The sequence below is a fragment of the Saccopteryx bilineata genome, chromosome 5 (genome assembly GCF_036850765.1).
Source record: "Saccopteryx bilineata isolate mSacBil1 chromosome 5, mSacBil1_pri_phased_curated, whole genome shotgun sequence".
Lineage (NCBI taxonomy): Eukaryota > Metazoa > Chordata > Mammalia > Chiroptera > Emballonuridae > Saccopteryx > Saccopteryx bilineata.
The window spans coordinates 186036336-186055022 of NC_089494.1; positions in this window are offsets into that span (position 1 = coordinate 186036336).

Genomic DNA, 18687 nt, shown 5'->3' on the forward strand with positions numbered 1-18687 from the left:
TATTTATTTCTCATATTACTATTTTTTATGATTTATATTTTTTTGTTTTCTCTTTTATTTCTTATTAAATTTATTGGGGTGACATTGATTACCAGGTTTACATAGGTTTCAATTGTATACCTCCATTATACATAATCTGCATACTGCATTGTGTGCCCACCACACCAAGTCAAATTATCTTCCATCACCATATATTTGGCCCCCTTTAGCCTTTATTCCCCCCATGCCTTTCCTCTGGTAACCACCATACTTTTGTCTGTGTGTATGAGTTTTAGTTACACACCAGTATACCATATATGAGCAAAATCATATGGTTCTTAGCTTTTTCTGACATTTTACTTAGCACAATATTCTCAAGGTTCACCCATGCTATCTCAAATGGCAGTATTTTATCTTTTGATGAGTAGTATTCTATAGTATATATGTACCACATTTTCTTTATTTTGTGTATGAGAGGTTGCCATTTAGAAAATTAAATAATTTCATATAGTCATACATGATTTATTTTCTTTAACTCTTCTGATTTTTGACAAATGTTTCAAACAAAATATAAAAATAACTTACTCAGGCCTGATGAGGCGGTGGCTTAGTGGATAGAGCATTGGACTGGGACACAGAGGACCCAGGTTCAAAAACCTGAGGTCACTGGTTTGAGCGCAGGCTCATTCAGCTGAGCACAGGCTCGCTAGCTTGAGTGTGGGGTCACTGGCTTGAGCATGGGATCATAGACATGATCCTGTGGTCCCTGGCTTGAGCCCAAAGGTCGCTGGCTTGAAACCCAAGGTCACTGGCTTGAGCAAGGAGTCATTCACTTTGCTATAACCCCCTGGTCAAGGCATATATGAGAAGCAATCAATGAACAACTAAGACACCTCAACAAAGAATTGACGCTTCTCATCTCTCTCCCTTTTTTTTTTTTTTCCTGAAGCTGGAAACGGGGAGAGACAGTCAGACAGACTCCCGCATGCGCCCGACCAGGATCCACCCGGCACACCCACCAGCGGGCGATGCTCTGCCCACCAGGGGGCGATGCTCTGCCCCTCCGGGGTGTCGCTCTGTTGCGACCAGAGCCACTCTAGCGCCTGAGGCAGAGGCCAAGGAGCCATCCCCAGAGCCCGGGCCATCTTTGCTCCAATGGAGCCTCGGCTGCGGGAGGGGAAGAGAGAGATGGAGGGGAAGAGAGAAACAGAGAGGAAGGAGAGGGGGAGGGGCAGAGAAGCAGATGGGTGCTTCTCCTGTGTGCCCTGGCCGGGAATCGAACCCGGGACTTCTGCACGCCAGGCCAACGCTCTACCACTGAGCCAACTGGCCAGGGCCTCTCCCTTCCTGTCTCTCCATCCCTATCTCTCTGTCTCTGACTCTCTCTATGTCTCTGTCAAAAAAAACCTAGTCTTTTCTTCTACTTTATGAGTTGGAATTTTTTTAAAATTGATTTTTTTCCACTAAGGATTTTTGATACAAAATATAAATTAATTATAAATCGACCTTTCCTTCAAAGAGCTAGTCCATTATCCCAATATCTCTTAATAAAGTTTCTACTTCTCTCCTGATTACCTATTAAGAAAATTCAATATTAATTGTAAGTTACATTCTTAAATAAATGTAAGTCATTTTATAAACTCTTCATTTTATCTTATGGAACTGTCCATCTGTATCTGCACCAGTATCAGATTGACCAATAAATGTTATGTAAAGATCCTGAAATTCATTTATAGTAAAAGGAAGATAGAAATAAGATGAAAATGAGTTTTTCTTTATCTATAAGATAGACAAACATTCATACTTTTAATAATATTAATATTGGTCAAAATGTCAAAAGTAATCATACCAAAGATTTTGATGAAAATAAACATTGGATAATCAGGCAGCATTTATAGTTTATGTGTATGTATATACTCTTTAACCTTAAACATTAATTCTCAATGTGTAATTGGGGGTCTCCAAGATCTTTCAGAGGACTTGTAATGCCAAAGTGCTTTCATCATAATACTTAGACACCGTGTTAACATTTGCATTGATGATTTAAAAGCAATGATGGGTAAAACTGCTGTCACTTTAGTGGAAATAAAGGCACTCACAACAAATTATACCAGTAGTCATTTCTCTTCATTATGCACACATAGTTTTACATACGCAGAGACACACACACACATTTTCACTCATAATATCCTGATGAAACACTAAAAATTATTTTACTCTTGTATAAGTGACAATATTTTGTATAATGAAATGTGTAGCACACATTAAGCATGTCTATTGCCTACTGAAATATGATGGTTCTTTTGAAGGAAAAGCTCTTGTATTAATCAACCTACCCCTTATTTCATGAAATTATTTTTACTAGAGACAATAATGAGAGGCAAAAACAATGGTTATTCAGACCTGAATACTGGGGGTAGGATGCTTTTTAAAAAATGAACAAAGTGAGTCTGCCATGTCAAAAAAAAAAACAAAAACTGACACTACTTGTTGCCAATGATAAAATATGAGCTTCAAGCAAAAATTAGAATTTTGGAAAATTATGTCCAGCACCAAGAAATTGACAGCTTTCCAAAATTTGAAGACCTTTTTATAATGATATTAACAAGTGTGATTTTAAGTTCATAGTCTATAATAAAATATGTCAGATTTGGAAAACCTTAAGCAAGCTGATATTTTCAAATGATCCATGCATGGGTAAAAGGGCTATTCAAAATTCAAGCACATCATAGATTTTAATGTAACAACATAAATACTTAATTTAGTTTCAAATTCCACATTGAATGTTTAAAAACTTTTGGGTGTAAAAAGTGAAGGGATTAAGCAAAAAGAAGAAGAAGAAAAAAGAATGAGAAACAGCAGCGAAGAGTATTGGTAGTATTTTTTTTAGTGATTAAATTTCACTGCTTAATGTCTTGTTTTGATATAGCATCAAAAAATATTTACAGTTTCTTGTAAAGGCTACTAAAATATCTTTTCCAACTTCTTCTCTGTGTGAAGTCAAATTACTTTCATCCACTTCATCAACATTACCATACATTGAGTGATGAAGCAGAGGTCAGAATTCATCTGTCTTCATTAAATCAGATATTGAATAGACTTATCATCTGTAAAATCTGAAATCCTCGTACTTACACTGCAAGTTTGTGATTAAGTAAAATAAAATATATAATATATATATATACATATTAGAATATATAAATATATATTGTACTTGGCAAATGACTGGCACCCAGTAAATACAGGCTTGCCTTTCAGTTTCATGCCTAAAATGTAATCTAGTGGATTGACTAAAGTATATTTCATCCAATACTGGAAATAGTAAAGCATTAAGGTTAAGTGTATGGATGCTGGTGTTGTGAAAGCTATATTCTACATTTTCCCATCCATGTGGCCTTAAGCACATTATTAATATAAGACCCATTTTTTCCACTTGTAAAATATGCAGAGTAGTTATGTATACCTCACAGAGATTTGAAGAAATGAAATACTATAATAATTTATCTTCTTTGTACATTGCATAGCTTAAAGTGAATGCTCAATAAATGTTGGTTATTACCAAAAAAATATTAAAATAATGCCACTTTTCTCAGTATTTTTTTCTTAGTATATTTATTTCTCAGTTCTAGGAGATAGTTATTTTAATAAAAATGTTATGGTATTAGATTTGGTATTATTTAAATAAATTAATCAATAAATATCTTGAAATTTTCTCAGCTTTAATTTTTAAAGCGGGAAATCTTGATAGACATACCTTACATTTTAAAAAGCTCTTTGCTCTCAGTAAGTTTAAAAAAGCAAAGGAGTCTTAAGACTAAAAGCTCTGAGAATCTGACTTTGAAAACCCACTAATAGGAAATCATTTTGGATAATTTTACAAAATGACTAGTGAACAAGTAACCACTAGATATTTCACATTCTTTCCATTTCTCAATTAAAGTTTTTATTGAGGTTACTGTAATTTTACTCTGCAGTTCTACATTAATTCTGGGGAAAGATATCTTGTCTTTTGTTTCATAGCTCCTTACAATTAGAAGACGGTTTAACAGGGGTAGTGAGAATATTATACTTGCATTTTACCAAAGGAGAAACAAGGGGCAGAAGCTTCCACTTATCTCCCAGAATCTGTTCTCACCTTCTCAATAATTAACCCCATGAATTTAAGGTGGACAAATGGGCTATCAAAAAAAAAAAGTAGCATTTTCTGAGTTGTTTGTTTGTTTGCAGCAAGATCTGACCAGTGATATATAAGCAAGATGGTAACACAAAATTTTGTGGCAACTGGAATGTGGATGTGATATCTAGAACTGGAACAAAGGAACAGATGTCTTGCAAAACAAGATGGAAACCACATGTTAAAGATGATAGAGCACAGGAGCTTGGGTTCCTACAGATAAGAGTCACCATATTAGTCATAGCGAATAGTTCTGTGAGAGTAAAACAAATTTCTATCTTAAGTAAGCTACCATAAGTTGAAGTTTTACATTACTCATAATAGAACCTAATTTTAAATGAAAAGTGAAAGTACTGTTACCGAAATAGAACTCTATTTTATCTGTTTATCTCTGTCAATCATTCTCCGTTAGCATCACCAATGGGGTTTTTCAAGATAGTGGATTACTACTGAAGATGAGGATGGCAACTCAACTTTTCTCGGGATATTTGGTAATCTTATTTCTAAAACACATGTTCCTACAAAGCTCCTGATATTTTTTTAAGTGATTGGAAGATTTTAGAACTGATTCAAACTATAATTCACACATACCTACACACAAACCAAACATCTTATTGTGCTTGATTCAATGAAGAAAAATAACTTTTATTTATAAGTTAATAATTACTGCATCAATAACTAAACTAAGATTACTAATAAGATATCATCTCTCCACCACAGAACTATAAAATGTTTGAATTAGAAGATATCTTCCTAAACTTCTAACACAATTTGTTTTCTTTACAGAAGAAGATGGTTAGAACCAAAAGGAGAACACAAGATCAAAAAAATGATTTATAAAGCTGTGACACGTAAAAATGTCAATTGTTATTGTTCTAACATATTCACTGTAACCAGCAAGATCCACTTTACCAGCTTGGGATACAAAATGAAAAGCATTTCCGTTCCTTCTTTGTTTAATTGCTGAATACCTTATTGCCTTTATTAGCAGGAAGGCTATCACCTTTACTTCCAGACAGTTGTTGAATTCTATGATCATAGTTAGTTCAGAGTGGTAGTGAGATTAGAGGACCTTATCAACTCACCCAACAGTGTCATTGTTTTTCTCTTCTTACTTTGACATATAAAATCTTTCTGTGACACATAGCTTTCATATTATGTCATAGGATTTTAATGGTATTAATTTATCTAAAAACAATGGAAAAATTAGTGGTAAATCATATTTGAAAATGCAAAATTTTTATCACACTTAGTAAATTTTAATAAAGAATTCCGTTTATTTTTATATGATGCAAATATAATTCTTTGATTCCTTTTTAAAATAAGGTAAAAAAAATAATTTAGACACTGTCCTAAGGCTGAATTTAAGACTCTTTGGAACCTTCTTGGATATAGCTTATCTAACTTTCCTAAGTGATGTCTTTCTAAAAGATTGCTTTACAAAAAAAAAAAAAAAAAAAAAAAAAAAACCCCTACTTATGCACAAAAGTTCTTTCAGTAGATGGCAATTATACTTTAATTTAATTCCTTGTATCTCTGCCTACTGCATTGATCTTTGGTCTGTTTCTGTGCAAGTTAACTTATTTTGATATTTTATGTCATGAATCACTATAAGAATTTAATTAAATTGATATATTAAATGTGCTGTAATTGCCACTGAAGTATTATAGATGTCAGGCGTCTCTGCTTTCATCCCAGATCATGACTGACAATAAGATGCTGCAATTCAGACTCTTTTCTTTAGGAAGAGATGTATACAGAAATTAATAGCCCAGAGATATCCATTTTGACCCAGGATCTGTAATTAGACATTTACTTTTTATGTAGAAATGATAAATGTTTCAGATGAATATTTGATTACTTGCAATTATTTGTTTCAAATTTTTATGATGTTTCCATTTTTAATGCTCTATGTTCATAATCTGATCATTGATAAAATGCCTCTCAATATTAATGTTACTCACTTTTTTAGAGTCTAGTATGTTTAACTTTTTTAAAAAACATAAGTTATTTCTATTTTAATTGTCACTGAGATTATTTTCAAATCTCTCATGATAATTTACTTTAAAAAGTTCCATACAACATGTTATTAATATATAATTCTTATAAAAATATATTAACCAATTTAGCAAATTTATTATCTAAACACATAGGAGATTATGCACCATGAGATATTTTTCAATGTGGCAGCATAGATACTCATAATGAAACTAGCTGGGCCAAGGTATTTAAGATAATTAAACTTTGATTTAATAAGGGAGAACACTTTGCACACTGTTGATACTTAGACTTAAGCAGTAACACTTTATTTTGTATAATAAATGTAAGTTAAAATATCTTGAACATTTAATGTTTTTGTTTATTCAAAATGTTTACTATTGCATGCAATCAGATAGCAAAGTAAAATTAAATTTGGTTATAAATCAAATTAATTTTTATTTTACTTAACATTATATCCAAAATTAACAATTCTTTCCTAAAATAGATGAATTATAGACAAGTAATTTAGGTATTAATAAGCATTAATTTATATAGTGTTTGAATCAACTTTTATTATTTTAAAAACTTTTACTATCCTAAAATTCTAGTTGGATGGAATTTTTCTCTTTACCCTTATAACTGGCCTTATAAATGTGATGATATTTCCTTAACAAGCAACACAATATAATATATAGTATCATAAATAAATATTTGGGAGCAAATTAATTAAATACTGGGTTAATAACTAACTACTAAAATATATTTTTAGACTTGAAATTTATGAGAATGTAACAATCTACTAGTAATCTAAATTACTAAATTTAAAAAATTATTATTTTTAAATAATGATAATAATTTTTATTAAACTTTATAATTTAGAATAATTTTAGATTTACAGAGAAATTGCAAATGGTATATGACTTCCATATAACTCAAACTCAATTTCCCTTATTGTTAATATATATCTTCATTTATTATGTCACACATTTGAATCAATATTGATGTATTATATTACATTATTATGTTCACAATTAATTAATCAATACTGAAACATTCTTATTCATTCATGTTCATACTTGATACCAATTTCCTTAGTTTTTACCTAATGTCATTTTTCTGTTCCAGGATCCCATTCAGGATACTATATTACTAGTCCTCCACTCTCTGTAATGTCCTCTTGTCATTTACTAAGATATTCTTTGTTTTGAATTACCTTAACAGTTTTGGAGTATGCTAATCAGGCATTTGATAATGTCATTCAGTAGATATTGAATGCTTTTCTCATGATTAAACTAGGGTTACATACCTTGAGAAAACGACCTTGGAGTTAATGTGTCATTTCCATCACATCATATCAAAGGTACATATATTATCAACATGATTTATCATTGTTGATGTTGAACTTGATCACCTCACTAAAGATAGTGTTTGTCAGTTTTTTTCATGTCAAGTTGCTAAACTTTCTATTTTGAATCTATACTCTTTGGGAGGAAGTCACTATGCAAAGCCTACATTTAAGGAGTTATGATCTACCTACTTGAGAGTAGAATATGTACAGAAATATTTTGAAATTTTTCTACATGGGAGATTTGTTCATTTTTTATGTTTTCTTATTTATTTAAAACAATAAAATCTAGTATCAGAGTCTATTAAAATGGAGGAAGAGTTAAAAATCCTTATGTCTGAAAAGGCAGTATGTCTTTCCATACATGATTTACTAACATATGGCTTGCCAAGATGCCTCTCTGTGCTAGTATATACTAATAATGGTTAAAATAAAATAGTTTCAGATAACCATTTCTTTGATTCTCTTTTTTATCTTTTAGAAATATGCATTTTTACCATCAAAAAATGGGGGGGAATATCTATTCTCAGTTCCTCTTGAGAACTGTTTAGGAAAAGCCAAATGGAGAAAGCTGCTTTTACTAAAGAGTAACTTTTTTATTTTCTCTTTTTCTAACCTACATATTTAGTTTTTCTATTTTAGTAAAACTATAAATTTTCTTTATTTACTCTTTATTTATGGAACATTTACCACGTGTTCTGTGCTGAGGATAATGAGCAAGTTTGCTATGTTTGGTTTTCCCATAACATTTATTATAATTAAATGTGGTCCATTAGTAGTTATATTGAGGAAAGCAGAAATTTGATATAGTCAAACCCACTGCATTTTTTATTCATGTGTCCATTAGGCAGTACATCACTTTCCTCATTTCTTTTTACAATTACCTCAAATACTGTGTTTCAAATACTACATATCTTCCAGGAGATCATAGAAATGCTCAGTTAAAAACCCTAGTGAATCACAGAAATCATAACTGGCTAGTCAAAGGACAAAAATCAAGGAAATTTTCCTGGTGAGGCACAGATATACCAATACCTCTCAAACATGATTGAGTGGTTTTGACCCCAATTTTTGTATTATTTGCAAATATAAAAGACAGAAATAATGTAAAGATAATGCTATATAGTGATTGCTTGCATCTTGTATATGTTGGGCCCCTTCAAACAAAATAAAAATCTCAAAATTTATTGCATGTGTTTACTATCTTTTAAGATAACAGTTCAAGTCCAATTTATAGACCTTAAAAAAATTATTTCTTCTAAAAAACTAATAAAGCAGATTCTGAGTCCTGGCCAAAGAAACTAGTCCTCTATTAAGAATTTATATTCACTATTATTTAATTATATTTACAAAACTATGCTATGACATATGATCTTTGATGTTAACTGAAACTTCCAAAAATCCTCATCCAAAACTGTTATAAAGATAAACAAATGTAGTGAATTTTGTTTGCACTTTACTGTTCAAAAACTAATCATTGACTTTTGGATGAACCAATCTACGGCAAATAGAGCACATTTTGAAAGAACAGAGAAAAATTTTAATGTAATAAATCTCCAGAATGATCCCATTTGTGCTAATATTTGGAAACCTAACTTTACATGTTGCATGTACATGTTATTGAAGCCCATATATTTTGCTCCCAAAATGTTATTGTAGATGAATATCCTGGTCAGAAGTGCTTTTTCACTCAATTCTGCGATTGCTATACAACATCATTATATTTATTATCTTTGAAACCCTGTTTATTCAAAAATATGCTTCTCTCACTTATAGTACTGTAGCCTTATGTATCATTTTCTTCTGAAAAATACCTTCTTACTGACTTAAGTAAAGAAAATGCTGAAACAATTATACTAAAAACATTTGGTATTTGTAGAATTAAACTGAATTGCATAAAATATTGATTGGAAAAGAAAAAAAATCTTCACCTAAATATTCATGTAATCATTGAGAAGCTATAGTGAAATAAAATAAAACTATAATTTCTAATTTTTATTACCAAGCTCTGATAACTAAATAACATTACATTTCCATTTACAGCACACTATTGTGAAAAAATGGTATGTAAAAAATCAAGTGGCAATAACAGCTATTTACATATCCTTAAGCCATCCTATATTTAAATAAAGATTTTCTTAATACACATACTGTTTTGCAAGCATACTTATAAGTTAATTTATAGAAGAAAAACCAATCTTAAAACAGGACATGCTTAACTAAAAAATGTAATGTCTATTTATCTATTTATCTATCCAAGTGCTGATAGTTGTTACATCTTACAACTTTTACACAATATATCCTTAATTATAGCTGCAAAGAGGGAATAATTTATTCAACAAACAAAGACTATCATTCTATGGGATAAAATAGAAGCAGTAGGTTGACATCTGTGAATTATGCAAAGAGAGGAGTAGAAAATAACTATGTTCTAATAAGAAACTTCTATTCATTTGGAAAAGGGGAGTGGGAGAAAAACTGTTATCAGATAATTATTAAAATAGGGAGGGCACTGATTCCCAGGATGCATCTCAGGGAGGACTAGTTTGTTTTGGCTTGCCTCCTCAAGTGGAAATTTAAGTGTGAATTAAAAAATGGCATGCTGAGTTTGAGAAGCGAATTCTTTTCTTTTGCCAAAGAGCAGCACTGGATGGAGGGCAACATGTCACTGATATTGAAGCTTCAAGGCGTTCTTTATACCCTCATGGTGAATAGTAAGTAGTTTAATGCTGTTTATGATGGAATCTTGATGAATAACATTAATAAATAGAGTTTTTACACTGTTGCTCATTTTACTTGACAGAACGTTGCCACCTGGTCCTTAACATTTTTGAAAAACACTAAAATAAAGTCCTTATTAAAGAATAAAAAGGGCAAATTTATTTTCAGAGAAAACATTTACATACATGTAATGCTTATTGTGTATATGACAAATTTCTTTCTAAATTAGCTAATTTTCTGCAAGGTTCATAGCATTTTAGAGATTTGAAATGTTTCATACTAATAAAATCTTTATCACAAGTGCTATGTTTCAGACTAAAATATGACAAAATAGAATGTGATAGGGTTATTGGAAAAAATGGAGCAGTACAAAGTAAATATTTAGTCTGGATAATAAGGGTAGGGCAAGCCATAGTCTTAGCAACCCATGACTACACTACATATGCAGTGAACTCAATTTATAGGCCAGGTGACATTAAATTTTCCATTGATAACCTGTATAATGCAATAAAAGTGATGTTTAGTGCGTTTCAGGAATCACTGAATATAAAGCATGACTAAGCTTTTGGAATGACAGTTTCAAATTTTAATTGACTTTTGTGAAAGGTAAGGAAGTGGAATGTTTTTCTATAGAAATACATGAGAATAATCAAGCCTTTAGTAAAACAAAGGATGAAGAAGAGAAGGAGAAGAGAAAATATAACTTCTGTTTGAAGCAATTAATATGTGCCAAGTACTAAGGAGTTTTTATGCATGTTACCTCTAATTTTCTCAACAACACTAGCAGGGAAGCTTGATATCTCTCCTGTTTAAAGAGTAGTAGATAGTGACTCAAAATGTTAATTTACCCAAGATCACACAGCCAGAAAGGAAAACAGTTAACCTTTGTTGGGTCTGACCTTGGGTATAGTTGAGTCCAGTTCACTCTAATCTAATAAGAACTCAGGTCTTTTTCCTCAGCACAATTCAGTAAATAAATAAGGAACCATTCAATGTTCAGATAGTGTAACTATTTCTAATACCTTCTGACCTGTCAGAGTTTTATTTTTGTAAAGGTCTTAGTTCTGATTTCAACAATTCAGAAAAATATAAGAAAACATAAAGGATTACAAAGAATATCAAAATGCAATGAGAAAACTGACAAAGAATTGTTGAAGGTAATTTTGAATTACAAGAAATACGTCACCTGCAGAAAATCTGACTTCATAATATACTTTCACACTGAGAGTAAAACTGTAGTGCTTATTTCCAAAATATTATGTGATATTTCATGACTTCTATAGCCTTTTGTTTAAGAGAAGCATTGAATTTTACAAAACATCAGTGAAGGAAATAAGCTCTCCAATTCTTGGAACCTGGATATACCCTAAAGAAGTGACGAGTTGCTCACCCTGCAACACTGCAGACCATATGGATGCTGGTGGAGAAATTCTCTGGGTGCTGTTGTCTCTAATGAAAGCAAATTATACAGTACTTTCTAAAGTGACAGTATCACTCTAGTAATGTGCAGATAAAGTGTTCTACTGAAATCTAATAGCTCAAACTCACCAGAAACATAATTAAAATAATTGCTTCCTCCTACTTTTTTCTTTTTTTTTTTTTTTTTTATCAAAGTGCTACTCCATGTGGCAGCAAGTTTTTAAAAAGAAGGTAACATAAACTATAGCAGGACACAGAAATTACAAAGGCAGTGTTCTCTCTCTTTAATAATTCTAACATATGACTGCTGAAATTACACGGTGGCCTGGAAAGCTGCCTTCTAATAGAATATTTGTGGATAATTGTACTCCTGTTCATTGTTTGAAAGGTCATGAGGTTTGAGTGGGCTCTTTTTCTTTTGGTAAATTATTCAGCTTGAGTATTTATTGGCCTGTCAAAAGGAAAGTATTGTATGAACTGTCTTTGTTGCTCTTCAGCATTTCCTAATTTGATTGTGTTCTCTTCTGTGCATAACCTCGGCTGAAAATTTCCATCTCTCTTTCTCAAATTCCAGCAGAGAGACTTCTTATCTTTGCTCTTTGCCATATAGATCAACCTCATGAATCAAATAGACATGACTTAAGTCAATAAGACAGGATTATAATACTGATTGAATAGAGAGTTTGAGTTTGAATTTTTGTTTCAGGCTTGATCATATCAGTGTTTTATTTAATATTTGGGACCATTTCTTAAAAAGAAATCTACCATAGAAGGAGTAGGGCTAATTTTGAAGGAATTGTTAGAATTAGATGATCTATAATCATTGATATTACAATAGAATGGCAAAATCTGTATTTCCCAGCCCTGTCTCTACCACAGTACTAGCCGCACAATTTCTACATACTTTACTGCAGTTAATGGACCAATAGATTTCAAATCTGAATAAAATCTGTGTTCAACCTCGGAGGAGTTTCATGACTCTTATGTTGTTTAACTGTCCTAACTCACTAGCCCGTCATAGCACTTTTTTGTGTCTAATGCTGGCTGAAGGAGAAATACTTAAGTCAAGAGTGAGGGGATCATGAGAAGACAAAGGATGGCTAAATTTGTGAAAATATATTTCACATACAGCCCTTTTTCTTCTGACCTTGCAATCTTTGCACCTAGCTACCAACATAACATTGAAGTGTTTGTTTGTTATTTACTGTATTCAGATGAGATAAAGAAGTTTCTTCAAAAGTTTGGTTTTTTTCTCAGTGAACAACTTTTTCTTCCTACAGACCAGAATTTTTTATTGATTGATCATCTTGGGTGTACCAAGAACTAGGTTAGAATTATGTCTTCATTTAACTTTTACAACAGTTATTTGCATCAACCTGTTACAGATGGAGATGGAGAGATTTCAGTCACTTTCTCAAGGTACCGTTTCTCATAGATGACCAATCCAATATTTAGACCCAGACTGAAATGACACCAAAGACCAGACTCTAATTTATTTCCATGTCACATAAATGCTGGATTGCTTTAAAATGCTACTGAACCAGGAAGTATTAGGTTCTAAAAGGTCTGTCAATACATGAGATGCTACTGATTAAATTCATCCAATAGATACTGACTTCTTTGATAACATAAAGGTCACTAATATACCAACTTACTACTTCTAGTTCCTTTGCCCTTATTTACAATAGATTTCCACCACATTCTCCCAGTCTCTGGTTCAGTCTTCTGTTTCTGTACTATCTACATCCACCAATTAGACTCAATCCTGACTTCATCCAGCTTTGCCACTGAAGTTTTGTTAATCCCGAGTCTTTGGGTGCCCAGATTCTACTCTACTAGTTGGGCAGACTGGTCATAGATACCTGTAAATGTCCAACAACCAGCTCACATACTACCCACAGCATTTTATTCTTTCTTTTCTTTTTTAAATTTTTATTGAATTTATTGGTTAATAAAATCATCCAGGTTTTGGGTATACAATTCTATAATATATAATACATCATCTGTGTATTGTATTGTGTGTTCACCCAAAGTCTCTCCATCACCATCTATTACCCTTTTACCCTCTTCTATCTCCCCCATTCCTTTTCCTCCTGCAATTTCCTCCTTGTTATTTGTATCTATAAGTTCTTTTCTTCATTTAATCTTTTTACCTTTTTTACCCAGCCCTCCAACCCCCATTCCTTCTGACAACTGTCAGTCTGTTCTCTGTATCTATGAGTCTGTGTGGTTTGTTAGTATATATATTCCGTTTATATGAATACTTGTCTTTCTCTGACCGGCTTCTTTCACTCAGCACAATAGTCTCATGCTGGCTTTGATTCATAAAGACCTGACACTCAGCAACCAACAGAAAAATTCCAAGTGGACTACAAGAAGCCTCAGTCAGTGAAATCCCTGATATGATATGCAATGTGTTTCTTGACCTCTAGTTGGCAACATTTTGCAATCAAATGCTGAAAACCTAACCTTTAAGGTATTTTAGTTCATCTGAAAACCAGCCTCAGATAATCGGAGTATCTGTGCACAACAATTGTAGTTTTAAGCTTTCTTATTTTAATTGTAGTCTCATTTCTTCTGCCTTAAGATTTCTAGATTGTGAATCTCTGCACTGATACAAGCTTTCTGCTTCTGACTTGGTTTACTAGCCTTTGCCTATTCTCCTGATATTCCTTGCTCAGAATGCAATTTTCATGATTTGTTGAGTTCAACCTCACTTTCTATTGTTATGTAGTAAAGTACCTCAACAATTAGACTCTTAAATACAACCATTTTGTTTTCTTGTGATTTGTACATTGAGAATCTCAGCAGTTTAGACCAAGGCATCACAGTCCTGTTGGTGGCTGTCAGTGAGCAAATGGATATTCTGGAGGGTCCAAGGTGGCCTTCACTCACATATCTATTGTTTTTTCAGGTTTGGCCAGAAGGCTGAACTCAGCTAGAACTGGTGACCAGAAAACCTTCCCATATACTCTTTAGCAGGGGGTTCTTGATGTATTTGAACTTCTTAAAGCAAAACCTGTATGTCTCTTAAGGCTTGGGCCCTGAAAATACACAGCATCATTTCTATTGCCTTCTAATGGTCAGAACAGACATAGGCTCATCAGAGTCAAAAAGAAGGAATATCAATCCCACTTCTCAGTGGGAGGAATATCACAAACTTTTGACTACTTTTATTTGCTTTACTTCCTATACCCTATATCTGTTTCTCTTTCAATTTGAGCCTTTGTGTTTTGACTCTAATCCTAAAACTATATAACTACAGTTTATAGTAAAGTAATTGTTAAAATATTTTGGTTCTAGTTTAATTTTATTCATTCATTTATTCACATACATTCCCCACCACCACCACCACCAATTATATGGTTGAGTGTTTTAAGAAGCAATGATTAGAAAGCACTCAAAAAAGTCATTTTCAAAGTATGGGCTTTGTTGTCTGTTTCTTTTTCTTGTTTTTTGTTTGTTTGTTTTAGTGAGAGAAAGCTAGAGAGAAGAACAGATAGGAACAAACAATAAGGGAAGAGATGAGAAACATATATTCTTTCTTGTGGCACCATAATTGTTCATTGATTGCTTTCTCATATGTACCTTGACTGGGAGGCTCCAGCAGAGTGAGTGACCCCTTGCTCAAGACAGCAACCTTGGGCTCAAGCCAATAGCCTTGGGCTTAAGCTAACGACTTTTGGGCTCAAGTTAGCAACCATGGGGTCAGGTTTATGATCTCACACTCAAGCCGTGGACCACATGCTCAAGCTGGTTAGACCATGCTCAAGTCGGCTACCTCAGGGTTTGCAACCTGGGTCCTCTGCCTCCCAGAGGCATTCACTGCACCACTGTCTGACCAGATTTTTGTCTGGTTTTGAAACTTACCTCTACTGTTTATAAATTATGAAATTTTGAGCAACTTACTTGAGCTTCAGTTTCATCTTTTGTAAAGTAATGACTAAAATGCTTATATTGTGTGGATATTTCCAATACTACATAAAATGATGTATATCAAATACTAAGCATACTGTCTTACACTTTAAGGCACACTAGCAAAAAAGAACAGTAGCTATAATAAATAGCTATCACTATTATTAACTGTATGAGTCTGAATTAGCCATTTAATGTTTCTAGTACTCTTTTTTTTTTTTAACAGAGACAAAGAGAGAGGGACAGATAGGGACAGACAGACAGGAAGGAGAGAGACGAGAAGCATCAATTCTTTGTTGCAGCTCCTTAGTTGTTCATTGATTACTTTCTCATATGTGCCTTGATCGAGGAGCTACAGCAGAGTGAGTGACCCCTTGCTCAAGCCAGCAACTTTGGGCTCAAGCCAGGGACCATTAGGTCATGTCTATGATACCACACTCAGGCCAGCAACCACTAGCTCAAGCCGGTGAGCCTGCGCTCAAGCCCGATGAGCCTGCACTCAAGCCGGTGACCTCAAGCTTTCAAACCTGGCTCCTCCATGTCCCAGTCCAAAGCTCTATCCACTGAGCTACCACCTAGTCAGGCTAAGACTCTTCTTTTTATATCAGTTTTTGTTCTATATAATTAAGAAACTCGACTTTTTTGCTATGCTTGTGCTTATGGTTCATTACAATAAAAAGATGTAGATCAAAAGCAGTAAGGGGTACAGACACATGAAAAGAAGTTCAAAAGAAACCAGGCATAAGCTTCTAGGTGTCTTCTCTCAGAGTAACATGAGAACACAATAAGAGAAACTTATTTGGACAAATTAGTGCAGCATGGTTCAAGGCCTTAGGCATACACTAATATTCTAATCAGGCTGAATATTTCAATGGTTCAGAAATTATCTCCCAGGAGTGTGAAGACAAGCTTTTCTTTGGGAAGTGCAGGGTTTGAGCAACCTAGGCCAGCTAAGATTACTACCTCCTTCCCACATACTATCCTAAGATGTTAATAATAAGAGAATCTTGGTGTAGGGCATATGGGAACTCTTCATTGTTCTCATTTTTTTCTGTAAAAATAAAATTATTCTAAAAATTACAATCTATTAAATATCCATTTGGAACAATAGATCAGATAATCTGATAAATAGGCTGATAATATTTTAACACTTGTCTTCAAGTTATTTTGTCTAATTAAGATAGTTTCATAAGAACTTCAATTGCATTGTCTTGGCCTAGTATCTTCAAAAAGTTCTTGTTCATAAAGAAAGGACTGAACTTTTTTTTATCAAACTAGTATTTATTATTCTCAGTAGCTAAAAAGTAGAAAAGATCCAAATGTCTATCAACTGATAAATGGATAAATAAAACTGAATATTCTTCAGCCATAAAAAAGACTATAGTGCTGATATATCCTACAGCAAAACTTGAAAATGTTATAAGTGAAAGGAGACAAAGATCATATATATGATTCAAATGAAATTTTTAGAATAGGCAAATTCAAATTCAGAGACAGAAAATTGATTCATATCTTCCAGAGGATGAAGAAATGGAGAAATGCGACTTCACTGATAATGGGTATGGGTTTTCTCTTTTGAGATAATAAAAATGGTCTGGAATTAGCAGAAATGGTTACACAACTTTGTGAACACTAATAACTACTGCACTATATACTTTAAAAGAACTAATTTAATGGTATGTGACATATTTCAATTTTTAAAACTAGCTTTTTCTACAAATAAAATAGGTTTAATTTCATTATTATCTGATCTGATATTTGTATACTAGATTGGCTAATCTATCCATTTTAAGAAATAATCATAATTCTAATGTATCTTAGTATTCCTTTTATAAAACTTTTTTGTGACAGAGAGACAGAGAGAGATATTATAAAACTGTCTTTTGTGTGTGTGTGACAGAGACAAAGACAGAGAGAGGGACAGACAGGAAGGAATATAGATAAGAAGCATCAGTTCTTCGTTGGTGCACCTTTGTTGTTCATTGATTGCTTTCTCATATGTGCCTTGACTGGAGGGGGAGGCTACAGCAGACCGAGTGACCCCATGCTTAAACCAGCGACCTCGGGATTTCAAACCTGGGTCTTCTGCATCCCAGTCCAACTCTCTATCCACTGTGCCACTGCCTGGTCAAGCTGTGAAACTATCTTAACTTCCTTCTTTTCTGATTTCATAACACAGGTATGCATATAACCCTTTAAGTTTATACAGTGTTATAGTGATGGGATTCAAATAATTTAACAACCAGTTCTCTGCCCTAATGATTGTTTTAAGTATAAATATATATATACATATATGTATATAATATATATATACTAAAAGGTAGCTTATTACTTCATGAATTTAATATTTAAATAATAAAAGAGGTACACAAAGATATATTATGTTATAAGGTTTAAAATATTAGTAAAAAATTAAGTAATACCTGAAAAAACAATAAAATTGTTATTTAAGATATTGCCAATGATACTCCCTTGTTGTTTGACACTTTTTCTCTTTATATTTTTGTTTACTGAAGTAACAAATGCAAGGGTATTAAAATGTAGTATTTCATCAAAGATATAATGAGTTTTATGAAATGAATAAATAAATATTACAAGCATAGTTCCATCAAATGTTTTTTTTTTTCTTGTTTTTTTTTTTCATTTTTCTGAAGCTGGAAGCAGGGAGAGACAGTCAGACAGACTCCCGCATGCGCCTGACCGGGATCCACCCGGCACGCCCACCAGGGGCGACGCTCTGCCCACCAGGGGGCGATGCTCTGCCCATCCTGGGCGTCGCCATGTTGCCACCAGAGCCACTCTAGCGTCTGGGGCAGAGGCCAAGGAGCCATCCCCAGCGCCCGGGCCATCCTTGCTCCAATGGAGCCTTGGCTGCGGGAGGGGAAGAGAGAGACAGAGAGGAAAGCGCGGCGGAGGGGTGGAGAAGCAAATGGGCGCTTCTCCTGTGTGCTCTGGCCGGGAATCGAACCCGGGTCCTCCGCACGCTAGGCCGACGCTCTACCGCTGAGCCAACCGGCCAGGGCCCATCAAATGTTTTTCACCTATGTAGAGAATGAACATCACTACAGACACTTAGAATATACTGTTGCACAGATGAACGTTAAAAAAAAGTAAGGAATATAAATTTGTGATTTCTACATGGACAGCTGTCCAG